Here is an 18,656-nt window from a genome sequence, read left to right as displayed (position 1 = left end):
CGAAATCTAAAAGTGCACTGTATAAAGCTTTCTAACATGTATTCCATTTAAGATACTGTAAAATTGTCACCGACATTTTTTTTTTGCTAAAACGCCATTCCTCATTGTCTCTAGAGCTTATTTTTTACCACAAAAGTATCAGTGAGCTTGCTGTCTCTAAGTTAGAAGTTCTAAATGCCATTTAAAAAGGTTTGTCCTTAACCTGGGTACTTGACGGGAAAAGGAAATGCACAGTACATTTTTGATGACAGCAGCGGCAAAATTAGGGATAATTAGGGAAAAGAATCACACTAATTCTTCACTCATTTTTCCTTCAGAGTACAAGACCCGCACAAGAAACATGGTACTGATATGCCATACAGTGTGCATTTTGGCAGCTCTATAATTGCTTGGAGTTAGCAAAGATCGCTGAAATTGCAATGCTGTCAACAGCTCTTGATCCATTTTTTGTCACCTCATTATGCAGTGACAATACATGTTGTGTTATTATAAATACATATGTTTTTTTTAAAGACTAAAATGTACAGTTTTTTATAAACAGTATTTAACCAAGGATGGAGTAGATGTGTCATCAGGGCACCAGCAGTTCATGTTACTGTACAAATGTATCTGTAAATTCTTTATATCGATATAGCTAGTGCTTCAAATATGCACTGAAATGTTTGCCTGAGGAATGACAGAAAAGGTTATAACGTATTTAATGTATATAATGTTTTATTTAAGATGTGTTTTTATTGTATTCTGTACCTACCTGTAGTGATTGTTGTGAGGTTGCAAGGTTGGTTTTTAGCACATTTTTTTGCCTTCATGCAGTGTGCACCCAAAGATATATCTTTGTAAAACAATTTCGTATGGACTTTTTATTTGTAAGATGCAGTATTATATGATGAATTTCGGAGTACAGATGATAATAAGCTCAGGGTGTCATTTCTGTTGACTTGCCTGATTTGATCTGTTTATTGAGTGGTTTGTGTGAAAAAATATGAACATTTTTAACCATTTTTTAAACAAATCGTCTTCACATTATGTGTTCTTGAAGTTGTACTCAGTGACTGCCTGATTGTGTTTAGTTCAGTCCGCATAAAATACAGACCAGCATTACCATAGATGAGCTTTTCTCCTTGCTTCACCCCTTCTTCCCTTGTCTTTTCAAGATTTACATTTTTGCGTACACGCACAATAAATAACATCCGTGCACAGCCCTCTATTGACCGTATCCAAGACAAGAATCACATCTTTCTCCAGTGATTGGAGCATAACTTGTACTTACCTATATTAGCATCATCAAGTGTGGAATGTAAGGCGTGGACAGTTGCTGCTGTCACTGAGCTTATCCAATGGTCTTCATCACTTAAACCATCACAGCTATCGTGGCCTACTTAAGAAGGAAGTATGATCACCAGTCACGTGTCCTGTGTGGATGCTGACACCACGCTGATGTCATTAATTCCATCTGCAATTTGAAAAGAAGACCTAAGTTCTCAAGAGTCAAAAATTATTCCCTTCAGGGCTTTTCCATGGTTGACATGTAGATATTTTTGCGGTTGATTTGGTCAGTTCTGCTTCACAGGGCCCTTAATTTTGGAGGTTGGTTGTGAGGTTCTGAGCTGAAAATCCTGAGCCCTGTGCTGGCAGAGAATCAGCTGCTGGAACATTTTGTAGATTTTTTTTTCTCTCTCTGTTTTGCTGATCTATTAATTACAGTATCCCTGTGCCACTCTGGCTGACTAATAGAAATTAATTCCAGCTGATTTTAAGCTTGGTAACTATTACTTTGTCTTGTTACTTAGCGCTAGTATAGTGCCATTGTGCATGGCAGTAAATCATTGGTGTGTAGAAAGTTGCATCTTAGCCATTCTCCAGCTATGGACTCTGTACTTCTCGCGAATGATCTGATGTTTCTCAACAGAATAAGATGATGGGAAAGATGATCATTTCCTCGGTTCTGGCAGAATCGCACCCCCCTGATATGCCCATTGATGTAGTTGGCCTTAAGTCGGCGGTACATCAGCCGATAAAACATCAGTAGAAATTAGTAATTTGCCATCTAAGTCCATGGGACAATAATTTTAAAAAGGTGAAAAAATTTATCATTAAATCAATAACTGAGAATGGAGAATGAACCAGGGAACAGTTACCCCCAAACCTTTGTTTAAATTCATTCCCTTCTCCATGGCACCACCTCAACCAATCAGAATTCACTTGCCAACCAATCGGATCCCTTTTCTCATGCGGTTTATATTTGGTGTTCCCTTTCAGATTTAGTGTTCTTGCCATTCTGTCCTGATGAGTGCAAGACAAAAAAGTTTTGACAGCATGTCTCTTTTTTATTTAGCAATTCCTAAACTGTATAAGTTTTCTAATTATGATGCTTTTGTCAGATCTTTTTTTCAACTAATGTGGGTGACCAGAAAGGATTAGCTTGAACCTATTACTTTACCAAATGGCTTTTTTGCTGCACTGTGGGGATGCAGGAAGAGAGAGAGTTAGGCCAATCATGATTTGGAGTTGCCTTAGGGTGTAACATTTTGAATCTTTGAAAGCTTCCCTCCTATTAAATTCCAGCCTTTTGTTAAGTATTACTCAGAGGCTCTCCTCCTAATTTTGATGAGTGGTTTATAGGAAATATTACTCAAAGATGAATATTCCAGTAAAGATTTAAGCCATTGCTAACCTGTGTGCAGATCTGCCTGAACGGAGTTTCTCTTTTAATGATGAAAAAAGTTAAAAGCACAGAATTATTCTAATAATTCTGTATTAGGTGCAAACAATAAATCTATCAGTAAAAATTTTATAAATATTTATGTAGTGCCTTTAACATAAAACATCCCGAGGCCCTCTTGCAATCCTTTCTTCAATTTCAACACCGTGGAAAATAATTTTAATCGTCAATTTACCCATACTATTAATTGGTTAGCATTTAAAAACAAACATTTCAAGTACTTATTAAAACTCATTGCAAAGTTTCAGACCTGTAGATTATTATTTGTAGATCTTCTTTTGGCTGGGAAATAAGATAAATTTATGTCACGACCATAAATTGTTAAATGAAGAAACTGTTTCTTTGTGGATGTTGATGCGATGAAGTAACCTTCTCTACTGTTTTCAACTAAAAGCCATAAATTAAATATTTAAATTTTATAAATTAAATACTTAAAATTTTATTTCCCCGGAAGGGAAATGGTACGTAATTGAATTTCTGATAATACTGTGTGTTTCTGTTAAGAGTATAAATTATATTTTTCCTCATTTTTATTTGGTTAAGAATGAACCCTCAACAGGAGTGCTGTGTAAATGCTCTGAAATGCAGCTCAGCAGCTGTTCAAGTTTGGTGTCGACCATAGTTATTTAAAAAAAAACCTCTTTTTACTTGAAATAGCTGCTGCAACACAGGCTTTACTCAACACATTTCCTCAAGTAAACGATTAGACCAACAGTTTCCATCAGCAGTCACTTATGAACTGAAAATTGTAGAGCTGGGTTTAACTTGCACCCTAACTCCAGTGAGAGCGTTGTGGGGTGGGGAGGATAAAGGGGGTGGAGAAATTATTTGTGCCACATTCCCAACGTGTTCCCTCTCCATTTTTACTTACTGGGATTCAGCCACGAGAAGCCAGCAGAGTGCTGATTTAAAGGATTGTGTCAGTCCCAATTACATCATCTGAACATACATGCCATTTTAACCACGGTGGACCAGACTAAGAATCACACTATCTGCCTGTCAGTAAAAACAGGTGGCAGCATGGACCCTGGTGAAAGGAAACTTTGGTATTTTTTTTTCAAATATTTAAATGTTTCTTACAGGCCAGGAGGTGCAGGATTTGTTCCTCCTGGCCCGACATGAATACTTTAGGGCCTTTCTTGCCCACCCCTTTTCACCCAGTCACGGACTCTTGGGCTTCACCAATATTGTTGCATACCCGGCAGACCTGTTTGGATGGGCCCCAGTAGATGCAGTGCCTTCACCCTCATACCCCCCGCCCCCCCCAGCCATCAACTTTGATTCCTGGCTTCAGGTAGGAGTCCGAATGGGGTACATAAATCAGGGCCAAGGGTTAAGATCTCCCAGGCCTCGTGCAAGTCACTATCTGTAGCTGTCTCAGTTTCTCTCTACAAATTGCTTATCGAGAAAGCCTTCTGCTGCAGCCTATGAAATGCAGTTAAGTCCTCATTTTAAGTTGCCTCATTCAGCATCACTCCAATTGAGCATCGTAGATATAATGGGACTGGTGCGTCCACTTAGTGTCGGGCTTCTGCTTTAGCGTTATTTTGTGCCGGGGTCAGCGTAGCTTTGTGTGACCCAATTTGCACCATTTTGGCCTCTCCTCTCCCGCTCCCTGACCCTCCCGCTCACTGTTCCCTTCCCCCAAACCCTCCTGCTTGTAGCATGCCTCGCTCCCTCCCTCTCACCGCCCCTCTCCAGAGCCTGCACTCATGGTGAGGGTTTGGGAGATGGTAACGGAGCGTGGGAGTGGAAAGGCCAGTGAGTGGGAGAGAGCTGGGAAGTGGGAGAGGTGGTGAGCGAGAGGCAAGTAGGAAAAGCTAGCATATTTCTTTAATTATTTTTTAATTTATTTGATTTTATAAGTTATTTCATTTACCTATATAGGAATGTATAGTATTTCATCTTATAGGGTATAATGTTTTAATGTTTTCATCTTACTGGAAAGGTCTTTCAGAACCTAACTACAGCTTTTACATTGGTTGTAAAGGGAAAATCTGATTTACTTAAAGTTGTGTAATTTAAAGTTGCACTTTCAGGAATGCATCTATAACATTAAGCAAGGAATTACTCTACTGCTGTAAACCTCAATCCACTTCAGCTTGTAGCAAGAAGTGGAATAGAAAACTGAACGGCACAAGATGGGTCCCTGAGTTATAAAGATGTTTTGGCTGTAAAGTTCTTGGAGGTGCTAGCACCCGCCTACTTGATTACATGTTCTGTGGATACTGTCGCAGAGTTTTCCATAACTTCACGAAGGAAAATCAACCTGGAATGTTCACACAGCCTCTTAAGTGGAGTAAAGGTATGTTAATATTGCAAATATATGAGACAACCTCTGTGTATAAACGAACTGACTAAACAGAAAAAAAAATGGCTAAAAGATTTTCTTTCTTGCACTAGCGGAATTCTAGCTGATAAAAGAATTGTCTTTTCCAGTGATGCAAGTTGTTTCTCCGATCGCAAAACTACACCCCATAGGAAACCATTGTTACTAACAGGATCAACCTCCGTGGAGATAAATGTGGGAAAGTTTTGGAAAACAAGTTTACAACATTCTTAACATTTAAAAATAAATCCAGCGATTCTAAATCAATCCAGGACTTGGAGTGTAAAGGGTTAATCTCATTCCGAGCAAAATTATCGAAACAAGTCTTTTTAACAATTTCCTGGTGCTAAAGATAAAAATTATACAGAAACTCGGAGTATCTCTCAAACAGTATCATTGCTCTTACAGTGAGCAGGCAAATGTTACAGGGGTTTGGAATCGTGAATTTTTATTTCTTCATATGTTCAGAACACCGGTTTTACATTGATACACAGAACAGAGCGAACAGTCTTCTGGACAGACAGAAATACTATAAAGTACCAAGGAAAGAGACGCAGGTCAATAATAAGCAGTTAACCACCTTGTGTTTAGCCTGTTGACTGTTTGAGAGAGGGGGAGTTCTGGATAATAGAGTTGGATGAAAAATATAATAAGCAAGTGTTGTACCAGCCATGGGAGGAATGGGTTAAGTATCCGCTGAGAAAAGTGATTCTTTGCTGTAACTCCTCATGCTTTGACAATCAAGTTAAAAACTCAAAAGGGCAATAAGTTGTTCTTGGTCAAAACCATTCAATTTAGCCTTCATCTATATGTACCTTTATGTCTATTATTTTCACCATTGTTAATAAAGAAACAGATTCGTTGAATGTTTTGTCTTCTGTATATTGCTAGACCAGCTGAGAATGACTAAATTCCCTAGCCTGCTACAGGAAGATAAACATCAACAGGCTTTACAGTTACACAACAGTCAGCATCCTCTTGCTTATCACTTTTTTTAATACCAGAAGACTGGTAAATCTTTACACAGACTGGTACACATGCTTCAATTGTTGATTGTACTTGATTCGTTGTCTTCCATCAGCATCTTTGCATCATTGGTAACAAAGACAGGATTGAAATGCTTTGGCTAAAATATAATTTAACTCTTCTGAGTGTGCTGCATCAGAAAAGGTTTTTGACGTGTGTGCATACATTATAAATTAGTTATTCCGTAACTTTAATGAACCAGATGAAAATGCGGAAGCCAGACCAGTCTTTTCTATTTAAAATTGTAGATTTGAATCTGCCAATGTCTCCTTTGTCTAACAGCTGTAAGGGTGCTGAGTGAATTTGGCCATTCCAGATTTTAGTGGATGCATTTTGTGTCACCGTGCAGCGTTGGAATTTTCGAGCATTCCTTAGTCCTTCCACTAATTTCTTTACATTCTATTGACTGCTAACAACCTCCCTTAAAACAGTCCCCTGGCCAGGTAGTTTGGTTCCCTCAACATGTTTACGAGCATCACCTTTGACTAAATGAAGATTTTTTTTCCCCTGCTTCAGATTTAGCAGAATATTAGCTTGCTCATTCCTGCCAATGTGCATAAGGGGTTTAAAAACAAGCTCACCCTTTTCTGTGAAATTCTGTGTCAGTTTAACTTCATACATTTGTAACGCCAGTTTTATCAGTTGGTTTAAAAAGACTGTGTGCACAGGAGGAGACAAGCCTTCAATTCAAATACAAACATCATATGTGATCTGTTGAAATATACTTTGGATTGACAGCTCCTTTTAAGAAAGGTATTTAGCATCAATCGGCCCCCTTCATTATCTTGAAATTATTTATTAGCCTGTCTTCTTTCAGATCAGTTTGTCTACCTGGAGCCTATGAAGACACTTGGTTAGGCCGGACAATTTCTGTATTTACAAAAAAAATTGTTGTGTAAGAAAATTACTTTTAGTTTAATGTTGTAGGTGTATTATTACTATTATTTTCTATTACAAGCCTAAAAAACACGACTGTAAATGTGCATGTTTTGTTACTGCTACCATTTACTTGTTCTTTCATTTTTGAAATAAACTTGCTTGGCTGTTGAAGCCTAAGACAGCAGCTGGAATTTTCCAGCCCCATTGGCATCGGACGTCATAGCGGGCGGAGAAGTGGGGGGGTATAATATGGCGAGAAGGCCAAAAATCGGTTTCATGCCGTCATGAAACCTGTTTGCAATCGTCCGCGTCACCCACCGATGGCAGGGCCACATTTCCCTCCGCCGCATATTGGGAACCTCATTTCAATACTTCAGCATCTCATTAGAAGCCCTGCTGGCTGGAATCATCCCACACCCCCCAAGACTGGATCATCCGGGCACATCACACCGACGTGTTTCACAACTGTGCATAAGCGATGTGCGTCTAGTGAGCTGCATTTCGCTCAGAACTTCAAGATTTGTTTGCTTACCTTCTTCAGGCAGCACTCGCTGTCTCAGGGCCAGGCTTCACAGACAGCACCACATCACTTTTAGGGGGGCTCACGGGAAGGTCTCTACCTACCAGACCAGCCGTAAGGCAGGGGTGGCTTTTCAATGGCTGCAGGGCTAGGGTTTGCTTAGGGAAGGGGGAGCAGTGGCCTCAGGCAAGGGAAGAGGCTGCAGGGCAAGGGCTGTACTAGTGAAGTTGGGTATCCCAGAGTGTGTGTGGGGGCAAATGTTGATCTGTGCAAGTAGCCTCAAGATGGTGAGGGCTGAGGAGACAGACTCCAGAGGAGATGAGACCAGATGGTAATGTGAGTGTATTTGTGAGAGAGTGGGTGGTGCTGTCCCTTGAGCTGGAAATGAGTGACAGGCAATGAATATGAGATGGCCAATGGCCTTGTGAGTGTGTGAGTTTTGAGTGATATGATGACCGCCTTACCCTGGCGGCACGGATGAGATCGTTCGCCTGTTTTCTGCACTGGACGGTTGACATCTTGTGTGCAGCATTGGTACTGACCACCTCTGCCACCGCCTCCCAAGCCGCAGTGGTGAGACTGATGGGCCCCCTACGGCCAGATTGAGGCTGGAGGACATCACAGTGGGCTTCCACGGTGCCCAGAAGTCGTCCCAGGGATGTGTCACTGAATTGGGGGGGGGGCTGCACTCTTTAGCTTTTGGGGCCATGTCTTCACCGGTGCCCTCCTGGGCTGCAAGCATTGAGAAGTGTGCGTGCGGCTGCAGTTTAGATATAGCACCCTGCGTGAGGAAGCGGCGAGGTAACGACATGGTGGGCAAATCGGTGGCCGCCCGCCAGTGAGACGGCGCGTTTCCCGTGGCTGCATAATTAACGAGGCAGCAATGGGACAATACGATGCGAAAACCCGCCATCGCGGCTGGCTGGTGAAACGACTATTTTCCCGCCCACTACTGTACTTGGTGCAAATCTGGGACGATTCCACCCAACATTTAGTCTAACGTCATATTGCGATCTAAGAAAGAATAAAAGAGACCCTTGAACACACAGGAGGGAACCGTTGGCTAAAATAATCTAAAACATGATGTTTATTCATTACTCAGGCAAACTATTGATTTTACACAGCTGTTAGGGCAAATGGAAACCTTTCTGGAAACTGGTGCTCACCTGTAAGGCTGAAACACAGGAACCAAAAATTCCTGGCATCTAAAAGGGAAAAAAAAAGCAGCTGAACTGTGTAACAATATATGCCACTGAATTGTTTATGGATAGTGTAAACAGCAGATGAGCTAGTATATGAAATGCCTTCTGAAAAGGCAAGTTCAAGCTGAAGTGGTGGTGAAGTACTTGATTCTGAGCCATAAGATTATCAATTTGCCCCAGGGATCCCATTGCTCATTCACAGAGTTTAATTAGTTCTTGGTTCGATGCCACAATTGAAATTCATACGTAAATCAAGTTTTTATATATCTCTTGTTGGGACAAGGAAGAAAATTTAGATTTTCCACCATTCCTAATGGGAACTATTACTCAAACTGGCTGTTCATTTTGCAGTTAGGACGTTGTTACAGTTTACTCTGTCCTGGATGAAGACACGTCCCTGGAAATAAGCCACAATTGGACGATGATCGATGGGATAAATGGATAAAGAGTTTTTAAAAAATGGTTTGTTTTCTTCAAAATAAAATAAAATCAAGAATATGAAAGAGAACCCTCTGGTTGGGATTTTTTCTGATTAGCATTTGCATCTACAAATGACAATTATTGATCTTGATTAAAATGTGCACTGGTGACATCTATTGATAGATAAATGCATTACATCTTAAAACAACAGGAATGACTGCCAATTTAAAACGTACTGAACATGAATATGTGAAGACTATTTTCAAATAGTTGGCTCTTATCCTTTGGCTTTGGGCATCTGCTCAATTGGTTCCCAAGAGCGACTGATAAATTCACATAAATTACCGGCAATAAATTTCTTAATGTTTTAATGAATCCTTCATATTATGATATTTAGGAGTTTTTAATTTTTCTATCTGTAATGTAATTTTGTTGCACAATTTATAGGCCTCCCCTTTCTGAATGAGCAATTATTTTGATGATACCCATTTCTGTTTCTTGGCTTTTGTCTTCATGTATGCATCTTTATTGTTCTCTACAGTTGTCTTGTGAATTGGGAAAACTGGAAGGAAGCATTGTCCTTTTGAGAAGTGGAACTGTGGTCTTTGCCTTCCTGCCAAAGATGTAATTTTCTCTTATCCAGCTGCCTTGCTTCCTTTTCTCTTCCCATTGAATCAAATCACAAGATAGATTCAGACGAGGAGGTTCTCTTCACCCCTTTTAGTTCATCCATCAGGAAAGGCCTTCTTGGTTTCCCCAATACAAATCCCAACTATTATTTAAAAATAATTCCATGTTTGTGCCTCCCATACCTGGCGCTGAATCCCATTGCACATGTTGATCATTGTGTGAGAAAAAGCTTTCGTCAGTGGTGGGGAAACTTAAGAGACGTTGAGAGGAATTTTAAACCTTAAAAGAAAAACACGCAGACTTGGGTAGAGTAGGGAGTTTTTAGTCTCAGAAATCTCATGTGCAACCCAACCCTGGCTCAGGCCTGCCAGTCTTCAGCTTTAACTGAGCCCAAAAATCAGACAGGAGACCAACCTGATCCAAGGAGGCAGGTTGGGACTTCAAATATGATAATGACGCTGTGAGTTTCAATGTTTTTTGGAATTTAACAACTGTTGGCCAGGTTTCCTAACTGTCAGGGAACCTGCAGCCTCCTCATCCTGTTGCTCGTTCACAAGAGTTTAATTAGTTATTGGTTAGATGTCACGATCGAATTTCATATATAAATCAAGTTTTTACATATCTTGTATTGGGAAGGGGAAGACAATATAGATTTTCCACCATTCCTAATGGGAACTATTTCTCAAACTGGCTGATCATTTTGCTGTTAGGAGGTTGTTACAGTCTACTGTGCTCTGGATGAAGATACATCCCAGGAAATAAGCTACCAATTGGAAGATCACAGGGTAAATGGATAAAGTGTAAAATAAACAAAATTAATGGTGTATTTTCTTCAAAATAAAATAAAAATAAGAATATGAAAGAAAACCCTCCAGTTGAAATTTTTTCTGCTTAGCATTCGCATCTAGAAATGATAATTATTGATCTTAATTAAAATGCGCACTGGTGACGTCTATTGATAGTTAAAGCCTTCAGGAGGTGACTGTGTTTACCTCCTGGATCGGGCATCTGCTACCAACCTTCTCCCCGAGGGGATGGGGGGAGAGAAATCCCGAACTGAGGATTCCCCACAACTTTCTGACTGACCCTGCAAGTGAAGATTCCCCGCATTAATTCAGGATAAAATCAATTGACGCTTGCCAAATTATGCACAATAAATGAAAACCAGCTTGGATTTGTTAAAGGAAAATCGTCTTTGATTAGTTTGATTGAGCTACTTGACGTAAGGGAGGGTGTTGATAAGAATAGCATGGTTGATGTATATATGGACTTTCAAAAGATGTTTAATAAAGTTCGACATAATAGACTTGTTAACAAAATTTGAAGCACTCGATTAAAGTGGCATTATCTGCATGCATACAAAGTTGTCTGATGAATTTTTTTTTAGACTGGAAGGATGTATGCAATGGTGTCACCCCAGGCGTTGGTGTTGGGATATGGCTTGTTTTGATATATATTAATGGCCTGGACTTGCGTATAAAAAGCATAATTTCAAAGTTTGAATATGGCATGAGACTCAGAAATGTAGTATACCGTGAGGAGAATAGCAGAATTCAGGAGGAGATGGACAGACACAGGGCTGATGAAATTTAAAATAAAGAAGTGGGAAGTGATTTATTTTGGTGGAAAGAATGGAGAGATGCAATAAAATCTAATTGGTAAAACTTTAAAAGAGGGCAGGACAGGTGGAGAAGGCTGTTTAAAAAGGCATGCAAGATTTTTAACCTTGTAAAAAGAGTACAAAAGCAAGAAATTTATGCTAAATCTTTATAAAGCACTGGTTAGGCCTCCGTTCTATTTTATGCATCACACTTTAGGAAGATACCAGAGGCTTGGAGAAGATGCAGAAGAGATTTACTAGAATGGCACCAAGAAAGAAAGACGTAAGTTACTTGGAAAGACTAGAGAACACTGGGTTATTCTCCTTCAAGCAGAGAAGATTAAAGGGAGTTTTGGAAAAAGGTGTTAAAAATCTTGAGTTTCGAGAGAGTAAATAAGGAAAAACTGTTTCAAATGACAGAAGGCCAGGAACTAAGGGAGACAATTGAAGGTAATTGACAAAAGCGCCAGAGGTGGCATGCAGAAACTTTGTTTTATGCAGCAAGTTGTTCTGATCTGGAGAGCGTTGCCTGGAAAGGTGATGGAAGCAGATTTAATAGTAACTTTTAAAAGGGAAATGGATAAATATTTGAGAGCAAAAAATTTCCAGGGCTATGGGGAAAGAGCAGGACTCTAAATGGATATCTCTGCCCAAGAGCTGGCACAGGCACAATGGGCAGAATGGACTCTTCTATGCTGCAACGTGTCATGGTTCCAGATCTCAGTTATAAATTTCTGTATTGTCAATTCGAGTTTACACTGTTAGTGCAATTAGATTTACCTTTCTGTAACATTTATTACCTCATAAACCTTTTATCAAAGTCTCCAGAATTCAAAGGTGATAAGCACAGGTTTTCTCAAACTTTCCTCATAATTCTTTCCCGTGAACTTAGGGACCTGACTTGTGGCCTTTCTCTCTAGTGAGTGCTGGAGGTAGTTTCTGCTCCCAATCTCCATCCAGTGAACCCCCGCCCCCCCCCCCCCCACCCACCCACCCACCAAATGGACAACACGTGGACTCTAAAGCCGGGATTCTTTCGGGGTTGCCCCACTGGTTAGAGAAGCAGTGGGGAAAACACTCTTAGTTTCGTGGGTGGAGGCCCGATGGAATCAAATGCCCTTTAGCTGCCACCAGTGGGCCTTCCCCGATACGAGAGCTGCCAGCCAATGAAAGGCCAGCAGCTCCCCCATGCTGCCAACAGGAACGGTCAGTGGCTGCTGGCAGCACATGACACACCAGAGGCCCAGGATTATCGTAGGACCCCAAGCCAAAAGTGAGTGAGGGTGGGATGGGGGTCGCAAGGGTGGGGTTCAGAGGTAAGGGCAGGAGGGTGGCTTTCAGCGGCCTGCCTGCCTGACACTGGGCCCCTCGATTGGACACCAAGTGCCTGACTAATGAGGGACCCCCCACCCCCCAGGAGGCTGGTGATAAACGCGACAGAGTTTGTCGGGTGGCCTACTGAGGGTGCAGGAAAGCCCTGAGGCCTCCACTTGATCCCTGAGCCACCACTGATTATGGGCTTGGGAATAATGGGTGTCATTCGGCTCGTTAATGAATTTAATTGACATCCCAGCCCCGGCTGGGAATCCTGCTTCAGCCCTTCTGTCATTCAACTTAACCGGGGAAGGCTCTGTCGCTGCTATAAGGCTGGCAAAGGGCTTCACCCAGGGTTAACTGGGCCTGGCCCCCATGTTCCCCACTGCAACAGGCTGCATTAAACCCAGCCCTAAACGAGGACAGGATTGTATCTGACTGGAGCATTGATGTATAACACTCTGGAGTAGCAGGTCCTGTGGCGACAAGTCCCATGAACAACATCTATTAAATTTTGTGAGGAAAATATACAGAACCAAATGCTAATCAGTTTGTTGGTATTGCATCCCTATTTTATTCACTGACACATCTGTATTTTTAATTTCAATTATTCAATACAACCTCATTTGCTTAAGGGAATATCTTTGGTTGTGGATCCTTTGCTACCCGCGAGCATATATGAGTCTTGTTGCTCTGCAATCTTTCACCAGCCTTTTAATTAAAGACTGTTGTGATGCAATGCAGATTGGTCAAATGTTACATCTTTTTGTCACTGCATAAAATAGTACAGGGAGTGAAGTGACCTCCAACCTGTCTGACTTAGGAGAATGCAGTGAATTCTGTTGTGTACTGCCAAGGAAACCAGCCAGCCTGCCGTTGCTATGAGCCCTGCAGTCCCCTGTGTGATGTTGCTTGACTCACAAAGGCAAAAAAAACATCCACAAAGTCTGTATGGAATAAATCACGTCTGGCAGTTCTCTTCCTCTTTATTTTGTTCTCGTTCTCTCTCTCTCTCTCTCTCTCTCAACATCTCCTCGCTCTCTTTTCTCCTCCCTATGTGTTTGTCAGGAATTCTTTTTCCGGTACACTAGGGGGCTTAATAGGTTTTACTGATAAATAGAAGTAATGGGTTTCCCCTTTTCATCCCCTTAAGTTAAAATGTGATTCGCGTAAAACAAATGTCGTTCGGTTTCTAATTCTGTGTCACGTGCAGAAAACTTATATTCCATTATTGACAGTCATGCAGATTGCTTCTGCTGGTACCATCTGGTTTAACTGCAGACAGGTGAGTTTTAACATTGGTTGTAGGGATAATCTGTGAAACAATTATGGAGAATCTGGTGAACAAAGCTCTAGGAAAATACGGCTTGTTGGAGTCAGTGTAAACTCAGGGAGGAGTCAGGAATGCCTAACTAACTTGCCAGGGATTCTTCCCCCCCCCCAATAATATCACTGGCAAGGATGAGGAAACTCTATTGACATTGTGCACTTGGAGTTTAAGCAGGCTTTTGATAAGTTGCATAACAGCAATGAATGGCTGACTTGGGAATTTACAGGCTATTAAATTGATGTATAATCATAGGAATTCTCCCAAGTTTTCAGTCTCCCACTGAATTGGAAAGTTGTGTTTTCACACTTTTAAACAGGCAGTTAGAAACGTGAGTTGATGGACTATGTTGCCCCAATAAAATCAGAAATTGTTCTTTTGGACCACAGTCAAAGAAGCATCGAATATCTGTGTTGACAATATGCATCAGTTTGCGCAGATTCAGTCAGAATTGTTGTTTCAACTTGGTTCTGAACAATTTGGCACATCTATGCTAACATTACCTCATCATACAAGTCAAACCGGTTCAGGTTTCCCACCAGGAGCACTACTTTTTATGGGCTGCCCTTGTTATATTGAATACAGAAGTAAAGGTAGATCGCACATCTTTAGGTATTATGGTGTTTCTTCAAATAAATCAGTAACTCTCAATCTGTTCCCCTCAAGAATTGTAGACTTATGAATTCTTCATCTTTGATACGTTCCTTTGAAAATGAATTAATTCCCTTTTGAAGGTAAATGGCATTTAGTTTGCTTTTGTTTATGTAGCAAGTTTTCTGTATTCTGAAGGGTTTTTTTAAAAAAAGGATTCCTGCTGTTCTGTGCTGGTGCCTCTGGTGCTGGGAAAAAAATCAAGTTGACCGATTGTACTGCAGGGAAAGAAAGATCGCATGTGGCATCTCAGACATCTGAGAAAGATAAGTATCACTGACTTTTTTTTTTCATTTGACTGGGCAGTGCATTCATGTGAGGAATGTAGATTCATTCAAGGAATTAAGATGACAACCCTGTAGATGTGACTGATCTATCTCTATCCTTTCAAGTTATTGCATCATTCAGTGCAATAGTTCATATGAAAAACATGACTGATCAGAAATTCTTTGTCAGAAGAGAAAGCACTTTCTGTAACAGGATGTTGGTCTATGTTTTCAAACTTCGTAACAAAGCCTGAGCAAAGTTATGGTTATTTTTTTTAAAAAAAGCTTTTTAAAAATTTGAGTGAGTGTTAAATATGTTAAACTTAAACCTATACATTGAAATATTCCTATAAAATAATACAGGAGTGAAATGTCTTAGTATAGCCTGTAATGATGGAAAATAAATGGAACGTTTATCATTCTCGTGTATTAGTGCTGAAATTTTTAGAGCAAGTTGAATCTTTTTACCTCTACTAATTTGAATGTCCTACAAAATAATGGGGCTCGAGGATACCTGCTTTTACCCCAGACAAATGCTTGATAAACAACTTATCTTGAGTAATCTTTTTCTGGATAAATCCCATATTCATAAAGCTGGATTTCTTGAATTTGTAACTAAATGGAATATTTGCAGGCATTAAGTGGTAAAATGTTCACACCATCACAAAACTAAATCCTCCAAAGCCTTCAAAACTATGAATAGTTTTGTTATTAAATACATTAATTATTAAACTATTTCTCTTAATTATTCATCTTTTTTCTTTGCCAAACGAAGGATGTGTTCTTCCTCCTTTTCTGAAATAATTGTTTCTATTAATTATGCTGGCTTACTGTTGCAGTGTGCCTATTTAAAATTCGCTTTCACATTAGGTGTTGCAACAGGCATTAATAAAACTGCTCGTAGATAAAAGGGAAGAACATCATTTTGGCAGCAAAATCCAATACAACGATATGGAATGATGTTCAATCTGTGATTAGTAAAGAATCCATTGGCTGAATTTAAATGCCAGAATATTTAGCTGTACTTTGGCTATTATTTCTCTTTCGGTAAGTAAATAACAAAATCAAGAAATTGAAGTCTATGTTTTCCTGCAGTTTTGCAACTGATGAAGCAGTTACATTCTGAGAGATGTGACCAGCTTGTCAAGGAACATTTTTTTGGTCACAACTGCTGTCAACTACTACAAGAAAAAAATTATCCTGCACTATTTAAACAAAAAATGCTGGCTGGGAATTAAAATTAGTACCAATAATGTTGAAAGTTTAGTGTGCGCTAAGGTTGCAGTGTTTTACTGACTGAATTTTTTTTTAAGCCTCTGGAGGTTCATTGATGACATCATGTATAAAGTTATGTCTCTCTCCATAGCTAAGGCCTCCAGTATGTCTCCTGTTGAGAAGGCAAGCTGTGTGGATGGATTGCTACTTCAGACAGTTCTGCATTCTTTTCATAATACACCTATATTTTACAGAAGCAGCTTTTGTCCAAATGAGTGGATAAATTTTGTCTGACACCTTCGATGTCTATTTTTCCAGTTCTCTGCTAAATAAAACAATACAATGCTTTTTAACAAGAAGTTGACTCCTTGGAAAATAAGCACAGTTTAATTGATATTCAGCGTTGTGAGGTAAACTCTAGATTGAAAAATAAAGGAATATTTAATGTCAAGATTAGTTTAACATTTATGTATTGCTGAAAAGGAGATATGCTGTCAAAGCTTTTCATCTTGCACTCATCAGGACAGAAGCACAAGAATACGAAATTTCAAATGGAACAGTTTATTCTACATAAGAAAAGGGTGCTGATTGGTTGGCAAGCAGATTCTGATTGATAAAGGTGTTGCCATGAAGATTACATCAGTTATTCCCCAAGCTTTTGCATCAATTGATATCAGGCAAGCCAATTCTGATTGGTTGGGATGTTGCCATGGGGAATACACTAGGGAACAGTTGGCCCTCAAGCTTTTGTTTAGTTGAAAAAGTGTAATGCTTGGTCATGTTCTTTTTGTTTGCAAAGGTTAGAGCCCTGCACATGAATATATGTAGCTTTCTAGAAAGCGTAAATGAGCCACATTGCAAGCCCAATTAATAATCTTAAATTGGTTGTTAGTGTAATCCTTAGCACAATCAGTGTTGTTTGGTAAGTGTTGTCTAATTGTGGAATCACATCTAATGGTGGACACTATGGCCAGAATTTTTGGCTCACTGAGGCATAAAATGACGCGGGGTGACATTGGGCATGCACCCCAACGTCACTGCGCACATTAGGCATGCACCCCAACGTCACTGCGCACATTGGGCATGCACCCCAACGTCACTGCGCACATTGGGCATGCACCCCAACGTCACTGCGCACATTGGGCATGCACCCCAACGTCACTGCGCACATTGGGCATGCACCCCAACGTCACTGCGCACATTGGGCATGCACCCCAACGACACTGCGCACATTGGGCATGCACCCCAACGTCACTGCGCACATTGGGCATGCACCCCAACGTCACTGCGCACATTGGGCATGCACCCCGACGTCACTGCGCACATTGGGCATGCACCCCAACGTCACTGCGCACATTGGGCATGCACCCCAACGTCACTGCGCACATTGGGCATGCACCCCAACGACACTGCGCACATTGGGCATGCGTCCCAAAGTCACTGCGCACATTGGGCATGCGTCCCAACGTCACTGCGCACATTGGGCATGCGTCCCAACGTCACTGCGCACATTGGGCATGCGTCCCAACGTCACTGCGCACATTGGGCATGCGTCCCAACGTCACTGCGCACATTGGGCATGCGTCCCAACGTCACTACGCACATTGGGCATGCGCCCCGGTGTCACTGCGCACATTGGGCATGTATCCCAACGTCACTGCGCACATTGGGCATGCACCCCAACGTCACTGCGCACATTGGGCATGCGCCCCGATGTCACTGCGCACATTGGGCATGCACCCCAACGTCACTGTGCACATTGGGCATGTATCTCGACATCACTGCGCACATTGGGCATGTATCCCAACGTCACTGCGCACATTGGGCATGTGTCCCGACGTCACTGCGCACATTGGGCATGTGTCCCGACGTCACTGCGCACATTGGGCATGTATCCCAATGTCACTGCGCACATTGGGCATGCGCCCCAACGTCACTGCGCACATTGGGCATGCGCCCCGATGTCACTGCGCACATTGGGCATGCACCCCAACGTCACTGTGCACATTGGGCATGTATCTCGACGTCACTGCGCACATTGGGCATGTATCCCAACATCACTGTGAACATTGGGCATGCGCCCCGATGTCACTGCGCACATTGGGCATGCACCCCAACGTCACTGTGCACATTGGGCATGTATCTCGACGTCACTGCGCACATTGGGCATGTATCTCGACGTCACTGCGCACATTGGGCATGTGTCCCGACGTCACTGCGCACATTGGGCATGTATCCCAACGTCACTGCGCACATTGGGCATGCGCCCCAACGTCACTGCGCACATTGGGCATGCACCCCAACGTCACTGCGCACATTGGGCATGCACCCCAACGTCACTGCGCACATTGGGCATGCACCCCAACGACACTGCGCACATTGGGCATGCACCCCAACGTCACTGCGCACATTGGGCATGCACCCCAACGTCACTGCGCACATTGGGCATGCGCCCCAACGTCACTGCGCACATTGGGCATGCGCCCCAACGTCACTGCGCACATTGGGCATGCGCCCCAACGTCACTGCGCACATTGGGCATGCGCCCCGACATC

The 18,656-nt window shown here is 41.6% G+C and overlaps 1 protein-coding gene across 6 annotated transcripts in view; it reads left to right on the top strand.

Moving 5' to 3' along the window:
* ahdc1 (AT hook, DNA binding motif, containing 1) overlaps positions 1-9,655 on the top strand; it is a 191,634-nt gene extending 181,979 nt beyond the window's left edge. For 4 of the 6 annotated variants that reach the window (XM_078567457.1, XM_078567454.1, XM_078567458.1 and 1 more), the window contains one exon: positions 318-5,917. The gene's annotated coding sequence lies outside the window, so the exon portion shown is untranslated. Of the gene's footprint in view, positions 1-317; positions 5,918-9,639 lie in introns of those variants that run through there. The other 2 variants (XM_078567455.1, XM_078567456.1) reach the window with 2 other exon arrangements.
* The last annotated feature ends 9,001 nt before the right edge of the window (positions 9,656-18,656 follow it).

The sequence above is a fragment of the Cetorhinus maximus genome, chromosome 21 (assembly GCF_964194155.1).
Source record: "Cetorhinus maximus chromosome 21, sCetMax3.hap1.1, whole genome shotgun sequence".
NCBI classification, from domain to species: Eukaryota; Metazoa; Chordata; class Chondrichthyes; order Lamniformes; family Cetorhinidae; genus Cetorhinus; species Cetorhinus maximus.
This window is presented reverse-complemented; position numbering and strand designations above follow the sequence as displayed.